The following is a 19,201-nucleotide window of genomic DNA, read 5'->3' on the forward strand; positions in this document are numbered from 1 at the left end:
ACAACTCATTTAAATAGAAATGGCTTAACTGTGGAACACTGGTAACACAATGGAATCAACTTTAGACTAATTACAGGTTTTATCATGGTTTTATTATTAAATATTTATCTATAAGTATTTATTTAGAACATATTATTTGTATAACAAAGTAAATTAAAAAATACATTAAATACATATTTATAGTGTGTCAAGCAAATCTTGTCAGTAGCAATGTAAAGCAAACTAAAGTAGGGCAACACTCAAAGAGTAGTATTGCGCTAGACTTTTTGGCGGGAAGTCGAAAAAAGCGGGCGATTTAATTTTCCCAGATTTTCTCAAATTGATTTCTTTGTATATATTAACTTAAATTTGGTGTAAATAGTAAATTTGTGTACATAGAACATTGTGTAAATAAAAATGGGTGAAAACACCGGCGGGGGCCAGCCCCCCGGTGATAAAGAACCAAAAGAAAGAAAGAAACGAAAGTTGGCGGCTTCGGACGTTACCGCAAATTATAAAATGTTTGTTAAGCCAAATTACAAGCGACAATTCCCAGACAATCACAGCGCTGAGTGCGTCGTGTACGTAGAATCGCAGGAAAACGACAAGTTGGGCAATAGGAATCCCATTGCTCTGACAAAACTATTCACGGACAATGTTAAAGGAATAGTCGGCGTGCATCGAGTGAACGCGCATAAAGTAGGCGTCACTTTTAAGAAACCTGCACCGGCCAATAACTTTCTCAAAATGGACAATTTTTTGGGCAAACATAAGTTGAAAGCTTTTGTACCAGTACACCTTACAGAGACAACAGGCGTGATACGTTACGTGCCTAAGGAGATGACTAATGAAGAGATATATAAAAACATTACCTGTGATACGGAGGTGATCTCGGTTAAGAGATTTATGAGAAAAGTGGACGGCAAATTGGTCCCCTTAGGTACGATTGCCGTTACTTTTGCGGCTACGACATTACCCCAATATGCATACATGCAAATGTACAGATACCCGATTCACATGTATATACCACCACTGCTGCAATGCTACAAATGCTTAAAATTCAACCACTCAGCAAGAGTTTGTCGAGGCGAACAAATGTGTTCAGCTTGTTCTGGACAGCATTTATATAAAGATTGTGATGTAGATGAACTCACTTGCATTAATTGCAAAGGCAATCACTTGGCGATCTCCAGAGACTGCCCTGTGAAACAAAAGAAAATAGAAGAAAAGAAAGCTAAATATGAAAACCTCAGCCGTAGTTTTGCCACTGTGGTGAGTAATACTGTACCATCAGCCCCTGTACCTATTACAAATCCAAAAGTATTTCCAACCATAACCAAACCAAATAATAATGTAGGCGTAAGCCGCGTAAGCCAAACTTCCCTGAATATTGAGCAACTACTGAATGACGAGACTATCATTAATGCTTTAATCAAATCTTTGGTTATGCTGGGAAATGACAGGAGTGATACTCCAATTAATAATAAAAGAATTAAAGAAATACTCAAAACAAATTTATTAAACTAAATCATGGACACTTTTTTGCATCTAGCACAGTTTAACATTCAAAGTTTGTTACATAAGAAAGCCCTATTAAATACATTTCTTGCAGAGCAACAGATAGACATTTGTTTATTAAATGAAACATGGCTCAAAAGTACAAGTACAATTCCTAACTTTGCCCCGTACAACTTTATACATAAAATTTCAAAAAATGCCAAAAATGGAGTAGGTATACTTATTAAACAAAACTTACAATATAATATCATAAACACAACTTTTTATGAATCGATTCAGAATATCTGTGTAGCTATTGAAACATCAGTTGGTAAATTATACATTCTTTGTGTTTATTGTCCACCCAATGGTAGCAGGTTTGATGTTCGTAAAATGAAAAAGCTGTTGCTTGAAACCCCCAAGCCATGTCTAATCATGGGTGATTTTAACGCTCATCACATATTATTTGGCTGTCAATCAAATAACAGTAGAGGCAATAGTTTATACAATATTATTGATGAATTTGATTTGTGTATTTTAAATGATGGCAGTCCAACAACAGTGCAATATCCAAATAGGAATCCATCTGCAATTGATATAGCTCTTGTCAGTCCCACAATAGCTCCCCTTTGTGAATGGCGAGTTCATGATGACCCAATGGGTAGTTACCACTATCCGACTCTGGTTGATGTAAATGTGAAGCCATCCATATATGAAGTCCGACCTGTGGAAGAAAAATATATTTATAATAGAGCAGATTGGTCCAAGTATTATAATTTATCAGAAACCTGTTTTTCTCATTTAGACATTGATGATAATACAGAACCTCTTAATTTGTATACTAATTTTGTAAACATTTTATATGATATTCGTTCAGAAACAGTTCCAAAACTAGAGTCCAAACAATCCGTGAAGGTCATGAGGAAACCTGTTCCCTGGTGGAACCAAACATGCCTTGAGGCTGTTAAAAAGTCTAAAGATGCTTTAACTCAGTATAGAACATCACCCAGTATTGCTAACTTTATAAATTACAAAAAGCTTGATGCCCAGAAAAAAAGAACATTAAAACAAGAACGTGTGAGGTCTTGGCAAGAGCTATGCAGTAGTTTTAATAGGATGACACCGGTTTCTAGGATATGGGGATACATGAAAAAGTTTAAAAGAATTGGCTCTTCTCACAATAGACATTTAAATGATGAATGGGTGCCAAGTTTTTTAAATAAATTATCAGATTCATCTCCATTAAATAAAAATCATTTAAATAACATTATTAATCAGTCAGACGAAACTCCAAGGAACTCTTTTCTGAATAGACCGTTTACACTTAATGAACTTTTTATATCACTCAAAAGTAGAAAAGACACAACACCAGGGTTAGACAATATACCATATATGTTAGTAAAAAAGTTGCATCCTAATGCTATAGAAATACTTTTACATATTTATAATAAATTATGGGATCATTTAGTCATTCCAGAGTCATGGAAAACACAATGTGTCATTCCCATCTTAAAGCCAAATAAACCAGTAAATAGTCCTTCATCATATAGACCAATTTCATTGTCATCATGTTTAGGCAAACTTTTTGAAAATATGTTAAAGTTACGTTTAGATTACTATGCAGAAACTCAGGGAAAGCTACCGGATGTTCAGTTTGGATTCAGAAAAGGCAAAAGCTGCACTGAAAGTTTTGTTTCATTTATTAGTGACCTTAAAAAGGCTAAACTTAGTCATACAAATGTTATATGTGTTTTTCTAGATGTAAAAGGTGCCTTTGATAATGTTAATATTGAAAGTTTAATAACTGTATTACATCAATTAGATCTCCCTGCTAAAATTTTAAATTGGATTTTTGGTTTTTTATATAATAGGACTGTATATGTAAAATTTAACAATAAGTTGTATGGCCCTACAACAGCTAATAAAGTGTAAGGATCATTATTTATTAATAGCTTATATTTTGATCATTCTTACTTTTGGTTATGATTAATTTATAAAAGAGTATCAATTGATTCATACTTGTCACTGGTTCCCGCCATGTTGAATTATTATAAAAGGCGGGTATCTCAATGACAAGTGGCCAGTTCGAGTACGGACAAGTTAGAGTGAAGACGTCTTGAATAATTTATTGTAAATTGATTGTTATTATGTTTGTAACAAATGAATAAAGTTAAAATATTGGTACAAGTAATAGTTTTCATCATCAACCCGGTAATAGTCCAACAACTCAGAAGTTGGATCCAACAAAAATCGATAGGATTTTTGTCCACGCCGCACGAACGTAAGGTTTTCTTTTCTCTTTCGTTTGTATCAGTAAGTAAACTATGTTTAACGGAAAGTGTATTTAATTATGGTAAGTCAGTTCTTTATATTTCTTTTTTTTTACTCCCTTTTATTTTAAATAAAATTGGTTTGATAACCTACCTTCAACGTCATGTCTGTATTAAATATACTGTATATATCATTAAAGATAATGATGATGATTTGCCCAATTTTGGTATGTGTATGTGTAGAAAGAACGTACGAACGGATGACGGGTAATCTCGCTTATAATAAGCTTATATCGCTTATCGCTTATAAGCGTTTCTGAATATTACATATGAGTGTAGTGAAAATCAGATCAAATGTCATTATAATGCTTCTATCTTATCAAACTCAATTGTATAATGGTGTACCACATCGATTATATCAAACTCAGGCTAAGGACTCATTATTTAGTTTTATTGCGTAGTAAGATAGCATAGTACAACTGTAGTAGCGGACTACAGTAGGATATTGTTTTATGTACATTAAGATTTACGATCTGCTGCACCTTTTGAGGTCAGTTTGCGTTACTAAAATTGTATGAATACACTAACTTTGTAACCGTGAAACCGATGAGTAAACTAAAAATAAAATCTTGCTAATTGAATACCTCTGAAGTAAACCCCTGATACGTTTGTATTAGCAATGCCTCTGTTACGAAGCGTTTTAAACGCGATTTGCGTCAGTGTATAACTTAGTATTGTTACGAATGCATCTAAGATATTGCTTTTATTAAAATGTTGGGCATTATAATATATGACCTTTCGGAACTCCACTTTAAAATTATTCTGATCACTATGTAAGTTTATTCATAATATTGCGATTCCATGCGCACAATAACGACAAGATTGATACATTATTTAAAAGAAAATGACTTGTCGATCTAAGTTCAAATTGGAAACCATAATGCAGGGTACGTTATGTAACTTGTGTACCTAGTGCCTATCAGCTATTAATGTTTTATTTTAACCTAGTGGTTTTATGCTGATGTCGGTTTTCATTCAGCGACGCTGCCCAACGCAGCATTACTTATAAAAGCCTCGATGAAGCTGAATGACTAGAACACGTGTTTATAATTATCTCCCTCTTGTATGGAAATACAACACCTCTATGACATGTTGGATGTTAAACGTAATAATAATATGAATCAGAGTTGGGCACTAATAATTGCAATCTATGATTAAACTAAAATAAAGCTTAGTCAAATGATTTCATAAGGAGTAAAGTAGCGGTCGTAAAACGAACCTTATTTTAACTGTATCAACTAAAACATTAGTTTGAATAACCATGATAACCATTTGCTCGAATAATTAAAATAATTTCAAACCCGTGATCGATGATAAAATCATAAGTGTGTGATATCTAATTCAAGCTAATTGATAAACTCATAATAAATTTACAAAATAAGTTGCTGTTATTAAAACTAACGTTCCCATTCTCATTTTTTAATTTAACTAATTTTGCCCAACTCTGGTATGGACATACCTACTTACATCTATATTAAATCTCCATGTTATGGAGCGTATGTCGTTTGTTGAATATACGAGTAGTAACTCGTTAACGAATGTACTTATGTAATATGATCTTATTGTTTTTCTATTGCACACTCCTCAAGATACGTAACTCGTAACTTTGTGCGCTGAACATTAAAGTATTTTTTGTGTCAATTTACACATACTAGATATCGTGAACTTGAATCTCAATGGATTCAATTTGATAACCGGTCACCTTTTGTTTAGACTGTATAACTGTATGTCATCACGCCTAAATTCTATGATTAACGAATGTAGTCAGTTTCATCATAACAACCTTGTAAGGACCAGTAATTTTGGCACGAGTACTTAATCAATGTATATAAATCTGTGTTACCATGATGAACATGGAGAAATAAGAGGTCGATGGGAAATCGATATGCTTAACTATTTGATATAATATTTGATTGCGAGGTACGCATACTTTAAACATTTAGAAACTCATTTACCCCTTTATTTATAGGATGTGAATATTTTGAATGACGTTAAAGTAAAATAATATTCATAATTGCAGTGTTTTATCTGACAGTAACGTTTGCTACATTTTATTATTTTCGTTTGTTTTTGTAATAGTAGTAAATCATACTTACCTAAATGAAAAAAAAGGACCTTAATTGGAACAATAGTGTATTCTGTGGATATCTCTGAAGTTGCGTGTAGTACTGTAAAAGTGTAAAGTTGTAACTTAAAACTACGCTTATGCATAATATGTAGAGTCATATGTAGAGTCATATGTAGTCATATGTAGAGTCATATGTAGAGTCATGTGTAGAGTCATATGTAGAGTCATATGTAGAGTCATATGTAGAGTCATATGTAGAGTCATATGTAGAGTCATATGTAGAGTCATATGTAGAGTCATATGTAGAGTCATATGTAGAGTCATATGTAGAGTCATATGTAGAGTCATATGTAGAGTCATATGTAGAGTCATATGTAGAGTCATATGTAGAGTCATATGTAGAGTCATATGTAGAGTCATATGTAGAGTCATATGTAGAGTCATATGTAGAGTCATATGTAGAGTCATATGTAGAGTCATATGTAGAGTCATATGTAGTCATATGTAGAGTCATATGTAGAGTCATATGTAGAGTCATATGTAGAGTCATATGTAGAGTCATATGTAGAGTCATATGTAGAGTCATATGTAGAGTCATATGTAGAGTCATATGTAGAGTCATATGTAGAGTCATATGTAGAGTCATATGTAGAGTCATATGTAGAGTCATATGTAGAGTCAGAGCTATACGTAGCTATACGTTGAGTGGTTTTCATATAAAGAGTCGATGATGTATGTGCAGACGCTAGTATCAGTAGATCTTGTGGAATCGATGTGTTTGTGTAGGTATACACAATATGCAACGCACGTGGATGGACGTGCGAGACTTTAACACACGTGGATGAACGTGTGAGACTTTGACGCGCGTGGATGAATGCGCTGGACTTTTATTCCAACATTCATAAATATATTTACAATTTAAAATAATTAGTCAAACATAAATATCAGTGTAAATTCAAAAAAAAAATACCTAAACAGTAATAATAAAGAGCAAAGAAATTTCTACACGTCTATTACTAATATGTTGAGTTCTCATCTGAGAGCAGGATAGATTTAAACGGTATGAAATATCATATTATGTGTGTTATACACGAGCTGGTAAAATCCTAAGATTGTAATAATTTTATATTCAGAAAAAAAAAATATACCTGTTTTCTTAACGTTCAACTTGAACTAGGCTGGGCGCTTGAGCCATAGAGACTAGACATTCATAATGTACAATATATAAAAAAAACCAATGGTTATTAATGAGGAATATTAATGAGGTAAATTATTTGCAAAAGAAATAAAATAATAATATTCTTATGTTTAATTCATAAGTGAAGCTTTTACATTTACATGGGAAGTAATTTTTCCATTATTTCAATCATCATAGTACAACATGATTATGAACTTTTATATATCAAATAATAATTGATAAGGTGCTTCGCTTTTAATATACTGTCAAACTGTTCAATATTACTTGACACTTAAACATGATTGTTATGCATATGTGAATTCACATATTTTTATATTATTATACTGTGTTCGATAATGAATAATTCATATGAAAGTCTCATTTATTTGAATGTCAATTTCAATACAAGTTATAAAGTTACAAAAATTAAATATATAGTTTTTATTTAATGAGGCTTCAGAAAACTGTTCTTAATTTGTCTCACATTAATTATTTACAAATATCTCGGTATAGTAAAATAATTTTATAAATAATATGCAAGATAAACTGTATTCTATATACCAACACTTTATTGTGTCCAGAGTTTTATACGTGAATTACAACAGTAATAATATTTTCATTGTGACTAATGAATTAATTTATTAATAAGTATTATTTTCGTAAAGCCAGAATAATTTTAATAATAAACATACTCCAAGCATACGTACAGATTTACATGCATTAATTGTCAAATCTGATTTAATTAGTATTATCATTAATTTTTTTAGATATGTCGAAGCAGTAACGTATTAGGATAACAAATGCACCGTAATACCTATTAGACTTTAGTTTCTGAAAAAAAACACGACTATAGCTGGAAATTAAATATTTGGTATTCAAACACAACTACAATAATAAACTTGTTGGTTTAGATAAAACCTGTTTAAATAAAAACAGTATTTCTCTTAATCACTTTGTAACATGAATATTATTCGATCTAGATTCGTTAAGAATATTGTTATAATAACCAAATACTTTTAAAAATAAATCTCAATGTAGATATTCGTCATTCATGTGGAAAAATTAATTAACTAGTTTATGTCTGATGTTTAAATCCATTTCATGTGATGAGGAATTTGTTCTTGTAGTGAAGTTATGAACTTATGTAATAAAATTATTCATTCGTTCATTCAAATTTACTAAACCTAACGGCTACTTACTTAATGTTCGTATACCTACTTGATGGATCTTTAATTGCTATATTTATGACCTAAGGCGTGTAAGCAGTTCAAATGAGGATTAGTCGGTCGCATTCATATTAAAATATAAAACTTTGACTGTTGATAATAGCAGGTTAAAGGGCAATAGAACTACCTCTACAATAAGATTTACCAATATCAATCTCAATGATTTAGAATTTTAAAACTTATCAATTAAACTCTTCAAACAAGTTCAGTTATAATATCTTAATTAAAAAAAAAAATCGTTGGCAACAGGTAACATTCGAAGTAATATCGAAAGTTTATTATAAAAGAAATTATAATTATATAACCTAATACTGAAACTTCACTTAATCGCTCACTTGTGTTTATTACGTTTATGAAATTAAAACGTGTTAATTTAAATCAACATATTATATCATCAAATAATCAGTAGCCTAAACAAAAAAACATAATTTGTCATTTATATTATTATTATCAAGATGTTTTTATATCACGGCATAATTATGATTGCATTCATGTCAACTACGGGATGGGCCCAAAGATATAAAATCAGAACCATGCATTTTATAGGGATGTGACACTTATGTTCTATTTTCATTATTAAACTTTACTGCGCAATACATGATATAGCGATTTGAGGACTAGTTTATTTACAAATACTATAATAATTAATATAAATTAGGTACAATATTTGGTAACCATATCGTTCATGTACTAAAATATTTGAAACGTGAAACAATAAATTCATAACATGCTTAAATCGATATAACGATTAAAATATAAAGATTAATAATAAAATAAATCGATGAAATAAAACCACGAGTCTTAAGCATTCAATAATAATTTAAAAAAGGAAGTTTTAATTTCATATATCTAAAGAAAGTCTTGAAAGTTTCAGAACGACCCAGGAGCGTCCAGGTGAAAGGGCCAGGGTTTGGCATTCCATTACCACCCAGGAGTGCCCAGGTGAGAGGGTCGGGGTGAGGAATCACTTCCGACCCAGGAGTGCCTAGGTGAGATGGCCAGGGTGATGACATTCCTGTTCCTTAGCAGAACTAAGATGCTTCTACGCAGATGTACGATCGTTGACTACACCGCAGAGTCTTTGACAGCTGGCATCATGGCACGCCAAGCTGCGGCTAGTAGCGGCGCGAGATCCGGTGCCCGTGTTGCGCAGCATTAGCGTGGTTGACGGCATCTTCATCGAGGACAGCTTCAGATGTGTCCACGGCACTATCGCAGTGGGCAGAGCTTGCATGGTTTGTGGCACCCTTGCAGCTAATGAGAACGTGGCGACGGTTAGGCAGACGGCGCAACCCGCGGTGACGCAACTATCTTCTGTTGGGGAAGTGATCCGTGTATAGCGGTTTGAATATTTACGTGTGAAAGTGAATGGTGTTGTGTAAGTATATTATATTATATTTCTTGAGCATAGTTGTTGAAATTTAACAAGTGTTAAAGAAAATTTAATAATGCTAGATTGCGTAATCTTACTATTACATAATGAATTTTCTGTTGTTTAATATTTTATTATATTTCGGCAGGCCGAACTAATTAAATTTATTCGTTTCTATGATGACATATAGTTTCTTCAACCTTGATAACAGACTTGTGAAAATTCTTTGAAAACCATAATTTGAACGATTATTATATGTATTATGTTTTGGTATCAGCCACCTATTTCCTAATTATCATTAATTATCACTTTATTAATGCCTAATGATTAACGATAATACACATTATAATTATAATCTTATTAATAGTAGATATCGTGCAATCATGAGTGCACATGAGTATTACGTGTTTGTAATTTTAATTTCTCTTGTTACTTATTATTATTTAATATGCATATTATGTGCATAAATATCATTCACACAGTAATATTAGATCAGTGAATCTTGGTTTGTTTTAATGTATACGTTTTAATTTAATTCATTATTTTCATAAATTGGTCTTTTGTTTTTCTCATTTTAACTATTTTATATTAAGGTTTGGCGAAGGGTCTCGCCTCGAACAGGATGGCCGAGCTGTAAGGATCATTATTTATTAATAGCTTATATTTTGATCATTCTTACTTTTGGTTATGATTAATTTATAAAAGAGTATCAATTGATTCATACTTGTCACTGGTTCCCGCCATGTTGAATTATTATAAAAGGCGGGTATCTCAATGACAAGTGGCCAGTTCGAGTACGGACAAGTTAGAGTGAAGACGTCTTGAATAATTTATTGTAAATTGATTGTTATTATGTTTGTAACAAATGAATAAAGTTAAAATATTGGTACAAGTAATAGTTTTCATCATCAACCCGGTAATAGTCCAACAAAAGGAACAATGCAAGGTGCAACCTTATCACCCTTATTGTATAACCTTTACACATCTCAAATCCTTAGTTTTGTAAATACATCCAAAGTTAAAATATTGCAATTTGCTGATGACTTGCTTTTGTACTGTGAAAATCAAAATCTAAATATGGCTGTTGAAAATATGAACACTGCTTTAACTCAATTACAAAGATATTACAGCAACATTTTAAAATTAGAAGTTAGTCCCGATAAAAGTAAAGTCTTAGTAATCAGTAGAGACCCATATGCACAGTCCATTGTAAATATTAGTTATAATAATAATGTAATTCCTATTGCCAATCATCACAAATTTCTAGGTGTTATTATAGATGATAAATTGAAATTTGATAAACATATAGACTATATAAGCCAAAATGCTATGAAAAGCATAAATATTATGAGAAGTTTAGCAGGAACATTCTGGGGTTCTGACCCAAAAACACTAAACATGCTTTACAAAAGCATAGTCAGAAGCCATTTTGACTATAGTTCCCTAGCATACATGAATGCAAGTAGCACGCTTTTAAGAAAGTTGGATGTCTTACAAAACATTGGTTTGAGAGTCATAAGTGGAGCTATGCGCACCACTCCCATTAACTCAATGGAAATTGAAAATTGTATACCTCCATTGTCCTTGCGTCGTTTACAGCTGGCTGAGAGATTTTGTTTAAAGGAGTTGTCGTGTGAGAATCTTGTTGTCTTGGATAAAGTCTTATACCCAGTAGAAATTGCTCAGTCAGCTAACATCTCGGCTAATACTCTCATTACAGGTTCTTTGCCTGAAATATCCATAATTATGATGAACACCAAAAATTTGACAAAAAATATGTACATAAATAACCAGTGGCCAATTTATAAGTACTCATATAATACTATACTAAGTTATTTTAATGTTAAATCTCACTTAGACTTGATTAAAAACAAATTTGACTTTCTTGAATTTATAAATGATAAACATGACTACTATATTATGTATACTGATGGCTCCAAAAATGACCATGTTAAAGCTGCATATTATGACCCTCAAATGAAAGTGACAAAATGTATCAAAATCAATAGCAATTGTAGTACTGGGATCCATCATCGGCTTCCACGCCAAGACAGATCTTGAGGTCAAACTAGCCGTAATTCAAGCCTGCATCCTTCCCATCATGGACTATGGAGTGGTACAGTTATTATCCAGATACAGTAACTCGAACCTCCAAAAAATCGAGAGGCAATATAGAATGGCGCTGAAGAGTGCAGGTCAATTCCCTAGACGTCTACCCACAGAGACGCTCTGGGAAATGACAGATCTAGAAGCATGGCACCTCCGAGCCGCCGACCTGAATTACAAAATGCTGGCCAAAATCGCATCGCTGGGAATAGAAGACCTGGACACACCTGGAGACGCTTACCTGGCGCACGGAGAATTTAACCCACTGCTAAAAAACAAAAGAATCGGTGAAATAGAGTATACTATTAATAAAGACATGAGACGTTGGCCTCCCGGGGCGGCGGCTCCTCGTCCTCTTAGAATAAAATAAAATATAAAATTGTAACATATGACGCACAAAATATTAACATCTTCAACTCATCACTTGTGACATGACACCTTCAGCTTACACAGATCTTTTTAGACATAAGTTAGCTGACACAATCCTGCGGGAACTGAAAGATGTAAACACTAACAGGCAATAAACGATTTCTGATTCTGATTCTGATTGTAATAGTTCGTTAGAATATAAGCAAAATTATATAATATGTCAGATTAAGGATAGGCTATGTAAGTTACAGAAAAATGTAGAATTTTTATGGGTGCCCTCCCACAGTGGCATAACAGGAAACGAGGTTGTGGATCAGGCGACTCGTCGGGACCACGACCTGGACCTCACAGAATCTTTTAAAGTGCCATTTACTGACTATTACCATTACTTCAAAAGTATTACTAAAGGAATATGGAAAGAATATTGGAGACATAACACAGAATTACTGGATATAGGAAGATGGTATGCAAGCATACAAAACGACTTACCAACAACACCGTGGTATTATACCTTTAAATACACCACCAGGAAATTCATGACATGCATAAACCGTCTGCGATTTGGTCATTGTTTGGTCCCGGCACATCTTAAAAGGAAGAATATCATTACTGATGATAAGTGTACATATTGTTTTAAAGAAAATGCGGACATAAAACACGTTATATTTGATTGTGTATCGTTTGCCATGCAAAGGCTGTTACTTGTCAGTGTCATTAGTGATGTAGCTGAAGAGAACTCGTTAAGTGTTCCCCGCCTCGTTCAAGATTTATTATCTAACCCAGTTTATTTTATACCAGGGCCCAGTTTTATAAAGTTACAAGTTACAGGTTACAAGAGTACAGGCTACAGGCACCTGTAATGCACTGTGAACGGCTACAGGTGTTTTATAAATTCACACAGATGATTACAGTTGTAAAGAACCACGGTCAATCTCGATTACATGTGAAATCTACAGGTGTGAAGGACATCACTATAAAAAAAAAGTCTGTCATAGATACTCTGTGCTCTACTAAATGCTGTGTTATTATTTGCTGTAAAATATTGGAAAAAATGGCCAGAAATAAAAGAAAAATCGAGTGGTTGAGAGCGGTGTTCGATGTCAATGATATAATTTTCGGGCCATTTTCAGATTCAGATTAAGTTAGATTTAATGAAATATTTACCTAAATAAGTACTGTTTCATATTACATTAAAATGTATCGTTTCGGTAGTACGCTAAAATAAGTACGCTGTGTATCGAAAATTATGAATAGTACACTTTAACATAATGTGAATGCATTATACTTAAATAAAGAGACGAATGCTAATAAATCAACGACAAATATCGGCACCAATCCCTTTCCATTTCCTAGTAGATAAAATAAAACGAATCATCAATAAAATCAATATCAAACATATTGTCACTTTATTTCCTATTTAATATATATTTCAGATACATTAACATAAGCTGATAAGGTAAGTGCATGGAAAAGTATGCATGCCCTGGCACAATCGTTGGCGTTGGTGCCTAACAATAAAGAGTAAAGATTAAAATCTCTCAGAAAATGAATAATTTTAATAAAAATTAAGAATTACGAGCGAAAGAGCGAATCACTGAGACATATAGACCTATGTAATATTTCATATTCCAGTGCAGTTACAGGACTCAAGACGTATGTAAATTTTCGTTACAAGTGTACCAATCTACACTTGTAATTTACAATATTTTTATAAAACGCTTGTTCGATTATGAGTTTAAAACTATTAAACTCCCATATTTTCGTCTATGGTTGAGCTACAGGCACTTGTACCTGTAACCTGTAAAATTGTAACGCGGTACTTTTATAAAACGCAAATTGTAAAAAACGGAGCAAGTGTTGCCAGTAAACGCCTGTAAACTTGTAACTTGTAACTTTATAAAACTGGGCCCAGTATTTAATTTTATTTTAAATACTGTAAAAGAAATTTAATTTAAATGTATACATTTGATTGTCATGTAAGATATAAATTACTTGTACATTAAGTTTCAAAAGAGTTAATGTTATATAAGTTGTGTTTGCTAATTGATACTAAAATTGTTATTCTTTGTGTACTAGTTTATCTCATGTTGTTATGGCTATTATTGTGGATTTATATGGTTTTTATGTAATGTTTATGAATACGACTGAAGGACTTGTATCCATGGTCATGAAATAAATTAATAAAAAAAAAAAGTATTGCGCTGAAAAACAGCAATGTACAATTTACATCGAACCAAAACTTTTTTTTCCGCTAAGCGCGCCCTATTACATACGTCAATTCAAATTGTCACTCGCGGATTTCTCTATTGAAAATGTTTGAAATTGTTATTAATAGATATAGACGGACAATTTAAAAGCGGTGTGTGATGTTGATAAAAATATTAACTAATTTGAAGATTTCAATATAAAATTAAAAGTGGATTATGCCGTTAAACAAGAATATATGAATAAAAACATTGTTTCAGCAGGTAGATGTCCTACTGGATTTCAATATTTTATTAGATTTCTCAGTTGGCACTGTAGGCATTGTAGGCACCTTAGCTTTGATTAACCATAATCTTATTTAATATATTGGTATTTAACAGCAGAAATATCTCTTGAAATAGAATCGATTCAGAATGTAAACAAAGATGAAGGCTGTCATTCGCGGTCCACATTCCACAGATAAAACACAGATGACACGCGATTTTCGAATTATTCGAACACAGTGTTGCTAACCCGCGATTTTTCAAATTTGCCGCCGTTTGCTACTGACAAGATTTGCTTGACCCAGTATAATTGAATTTGCTGATTTCCTTAATTATTAAGCTTTCTTGTTGCAATCAAGAACGCTTTCAAAAATTTATTGATGATTGTAATCACATTAGTCTTATGTCGAGATAGTCTTATGTATCTTTCAGTAGGAGTAGCAGAGAAAGCGATATTATTGCTTGTCCTTGTCACAGTCTCACTTTTTGTTTGTTCCCCACCTTTTAATTAGTATTAGACTAGACAAAAAAATTCAAAATCGCTCTCCTTCTTGATGCGACTGGCAAATCATATTACTTTTTGGCAACCGGGTTTTTTAACCTAATTAGACCCCGCTGAATCTGAATTTGCCGGTTGCTCGATCGAAATCTTGACCGGAAGTGAGATATTTGACATTAAAGATCCCTTTTTTTCGTTTATCGTAAATAACTCTTAAACGGTGGCGCATAGCAAAAAATGCTCTATTACATAAGTAATCTGCATAAAATTGCCTACAAGAAAGATTCAGTACAATTTTTCGCTAGGATCAATATTCAAAGAGATTTCAACGCGGGAAATTTAATTATAATCACTTCTAAGGTCCCGTTTTTTAGGTTTTCGTAAATAACTCATAAACGGTGGCCAATATCAAAAAAAGTTGTTAAACGTTAATAATCTACACAAAATTTTGAATAAAAAAGATTCAGTACACTTTTCGCAGGGATCAATATTTAAAAAGATAATAAAGAGGGAAAGTTAATTATAATAAATTCTAAGGTTCCTTGTTTTTATTTTTTCGTTAACAATTTGAAAAGTATGACTCATAGCAAAAAAAAATCTTATACATAAATAATAAACGTAAAATTTCCTACAAGAAACATTTAGAACACCTTTCGCTAGGATCAATATGTAAAAAGACAAAGCACCGGGTAAGTTAATTATAATCAATTTTAAAGTCCCTTTTTAGTTTTTTGTAAATAACTCGTAAACGGTGTCTCATAGCAAAATAGGTTTTTAAAAATAAATTATCTACATAAAATTTCCTCCAAAAAACATCTAGAACACTTTTCTCTAGGATCAATATTTCAAGCGATATTAAAGGAAGAAAGTTAATTACAATCAGTTTACAGGTCACTTTTTTTTAGTTTTTCGTAAATAACTCGTAAACGGTGGCCCGTTGCAAAACAATATTCTACATAAATACTAAACATAAAATTGTCCACAAAAAAGGTTATGTACACTTTTTCGCTACGATCAATATTTAAAGAGGTATTAAAGGGGGTAAGTTAATTATATTCAATTTCCAGGTCCCTATTTTTTGGTTTTCGTCTATATAGGTAAAGAACTATTTTATTTTATTTTAAAAATGTAGACCCAGTAGTTTCGGAGATTATGGGGGGGGATGGTAATTTTTTGTATTTTAATGTTTTATTTTGGGGGGAGGGGCTTTATCTCCGAAACTATTGGGTCAAAAATTTTGAAAAAATATACAGAATAGAACCTCTATAGATTACAGGAAAACCTATTAGAATTATGCAGTCAAGCGCGATCCCGACAGGTTTTTTACATATACAAAATTCGCGTTTCACATATACAAAATACATTGTTAAAAATTGGGTAATGTACGGAACCCTTGCAACGCGAGTCCGACTCGCGCTTGGCCGGTTTATTTTCATTTTGAGGTACGAAACCCTAAAAAGAGAAAAGTGTTCCATATGTTTTTCGTAGAAAATTTTATATCGATTATTTATTTACAAGAACATTAAGAACTTATTTTGCTATGAGCCTTATTTTACGAGTCATTTACGAAAACCTAAAAATAGTGACCTGAAAATTGATTATAATTAACTTACCCCCTTTAATACCTCTTTAAATATTGATCGTAGCGAAAAAGTGTACAGAACCTTTTTTGTGGACAATTTTATGTTTAGTATTTATGTAGAATATTGTTTTGCAACGGGCCATCGTTTACAAGTTATTTACGAAAAACCACAGGTCACATAAAATACAGGTACATAAAATTTCCTCCAAAAAACATCTAGAACACTTTTCTCTAGGATCAATATTTCAAGCGATATTAAAGGAAGAAAGTTAATTACAATCAGTTCACAGGTCACTTTTTTTTAAACTGATTGTAATTAACTTTCTTCCTTTAATATCGCTTGAAATATTGATCCTAGAGAAAAGTGTTCTAGATGTTTTTTGGAGGAAATTTTATGTAGATAATTTGTTCTTAAAAACCTATTTTGCTATGGGACACCGTTTACGAGTTATTTACAAAAAACTAAAAAGGGACTTTAAAATTGATTATAATTAACTTACCCGCTGCTTTGTCTTTTTAAATATTGATCCTAGCGAAAAGTGTTCTAAATATTTCTTGTAGGAAATTTTACGTTTATTATTTATGTATAAGATTTCTTTTGCTATGAGTCATACTTTTCAAATTATTAACGAAAAAATAAAAACAAGGAACCTTAGAATTTATTATAATTAACTTTCCCTCTTTATTATCTTTTTAAATATTGATCCCTGCGAAAAGTGTACTGAATATTTTTTATTCAAAATTTTGTGTAGATTATTAACGTCTAACAACATTTTTTGATATTGGCCACCGTTTATGAGTTATTTACGAAAACCTAAAAAACGGGACCTTAGAAGTGATTATAATTAAATTTCCCGCGTTGAAATCTCTTTGAATATTGATCCTAGCCAAAAATTGTACTGAATCTTTCTTGTAGGCAATTTTATGCAGATTACTTATGTAACAGAACATTTTTTGCTATGCGCCACCGTTTAAGAGTTATTTACGAAAAACGAAAAAAAGGGACCTTTAATGTCAAATATCTCACTTCCGGTCAAAAATTCGATCAAGCAACCGGCAAATTCGGATTCAACGGGGTCTAATTAGGTTAAAAAACCCGGTTGCCAAAAAGTAATATGCTTTGCCAGTCGAAATCGTTTTTATGAAAAATATGACCAGTCTATATGGAGAATGGTGGGCAACAAATGAATTCGAACAATCACAGTGTCGCATTTGCGCATAGAGGTACAATAACATAGAGAAGACACGGGGGAGTGGCCAAATGACCGAACGAGATACACTTATAGAACTTTCAGTAGGAGTAGCAGAGAAAGCGGTACTATTGCTTGTCCTTGTCACAGTCTCACTTTTTGTTTGTTCCCCACCTTTTTGTAAGTATGGGCTATGGTGGGCAACAAATAACCCGACCGAATTACGTAGATTGTTTTTGGTATATTGTCAGGAATGTCAAAACGTATTTTTAATATTGTCGCATTGCGTATGTTTTGTCCCTCACGGAGGCACGCGCACACCACTTCTATAGGATGCTACTTCTATGCATTTGCGTATGTTTTGTCCCTCACGGAGGCACGCGTATACCACTTATGCGATCCTACCTTCTATGGTATTGTACGACCCGACCTCGGAGAACTCACAACTCACGATCATTATAAATTTACTTATACTCTTTGCTCACATTGACATCTGAACCGGAAGCCGGTGTTTCTCGAAGCATCTGAATAATGTAAATTTAAATAACCAAACTATAACCAAACCGTGCTATCTGCGAGACTGGAGCATGCATACTCTAGCAACTCAACGTTATCCGTAGAAAAAGGCGCCAAATTCTACATTTTCATATATCAATCTCGCATACTTTGTTCAAATTTGCCGCCTTTTCTCCTGACAATGCTGGCATGCCAGAACATAAAGGTGCGGGCAGGGGTGCGAAACTCCTGAGATCGGCCAAACTCGGCTCAGCATTGCTCCGAGCAATTATTAGGGTTGGCACCACTTGACTTCCTTTGGCGTACACGACCACAGATAAGATAATCACTTGAATTTTGACAACCCTAATTACTGGCTATTTAGCCGAAAGGGATAGTGCCATATATTAGGAAGGGATAGCATGATTCGACCCTGAACCGCTGTCAAACTTCGGTTTTGTAGGAAGTTTCCTTTCTGTACGGTAGTACTATTATTTATTCTGTGGTGCGGGCTCCTATTCTACAAGTAACTTTGCAAGTTGCGCAACTAGACTAGCCCACGTCACAGAATAAATAATAGTACTAGGTACAGAAGACTCACTCTCTAACAAAACGCGTCTGTCACGATCAGCACAGATATGGCCGCTAGGTGCTACAGCGCCACGCGCGGCTTATGGCTAACCCCAAAATTGGGGTCGAACGGATATACTTTTAGCTAACTGTAGCAAAGCGACGAAATCGCGGAGTGAGCCACGCCTGCCCACGTGTTTACTTGATCTACCTACATGCGCCTTGTGCAAGAACAAATCAGATTTCTGAACGATATCTGAGACTACTGAAATG

At 33.1% G+C, this 19,201-nt stretch overlaps 1 long non-coding RNA gene across 1 annotated transcript; it reads right to left on the reverse strand.

Annotated features, from left to right (window-relative positions):
- Window positions 1–1,479: 1,479 nt before the first annotated feature.
- LOC134673823 (uncharacterized) lies at window positions 1,480–12,865 on the reverse strand. Its single transcript, XR_010099513.1, has 2 exons — window positions 11,223–12,865; window positions 1,480–2,200 (listed from the first exon to the last, which is right to left on the reverse strand). It is a non-coding gene; the product is annotated as an uncharacterized LOC134673823 (long non-coding RNA).
- Window positions 12,866–19,201: the final 6,336 nt, after the last annotated feature.

The sequence above is a fragment of the Cydia fagiglandana genome, chromosome 19 (assembly GCF_963556715.1).
Source record: "Cydia fagiglandana chromosome 19, ilCydFagi1.1, whole genome shotgun sequence".
In the NCBI taxonomy this organism is placed as follows: Eukaryota; Metazoa; Arthropoda; class Insecta; order Lepidoptera; family Tortricidae; genus Cydia; species Cydia fagiglandana.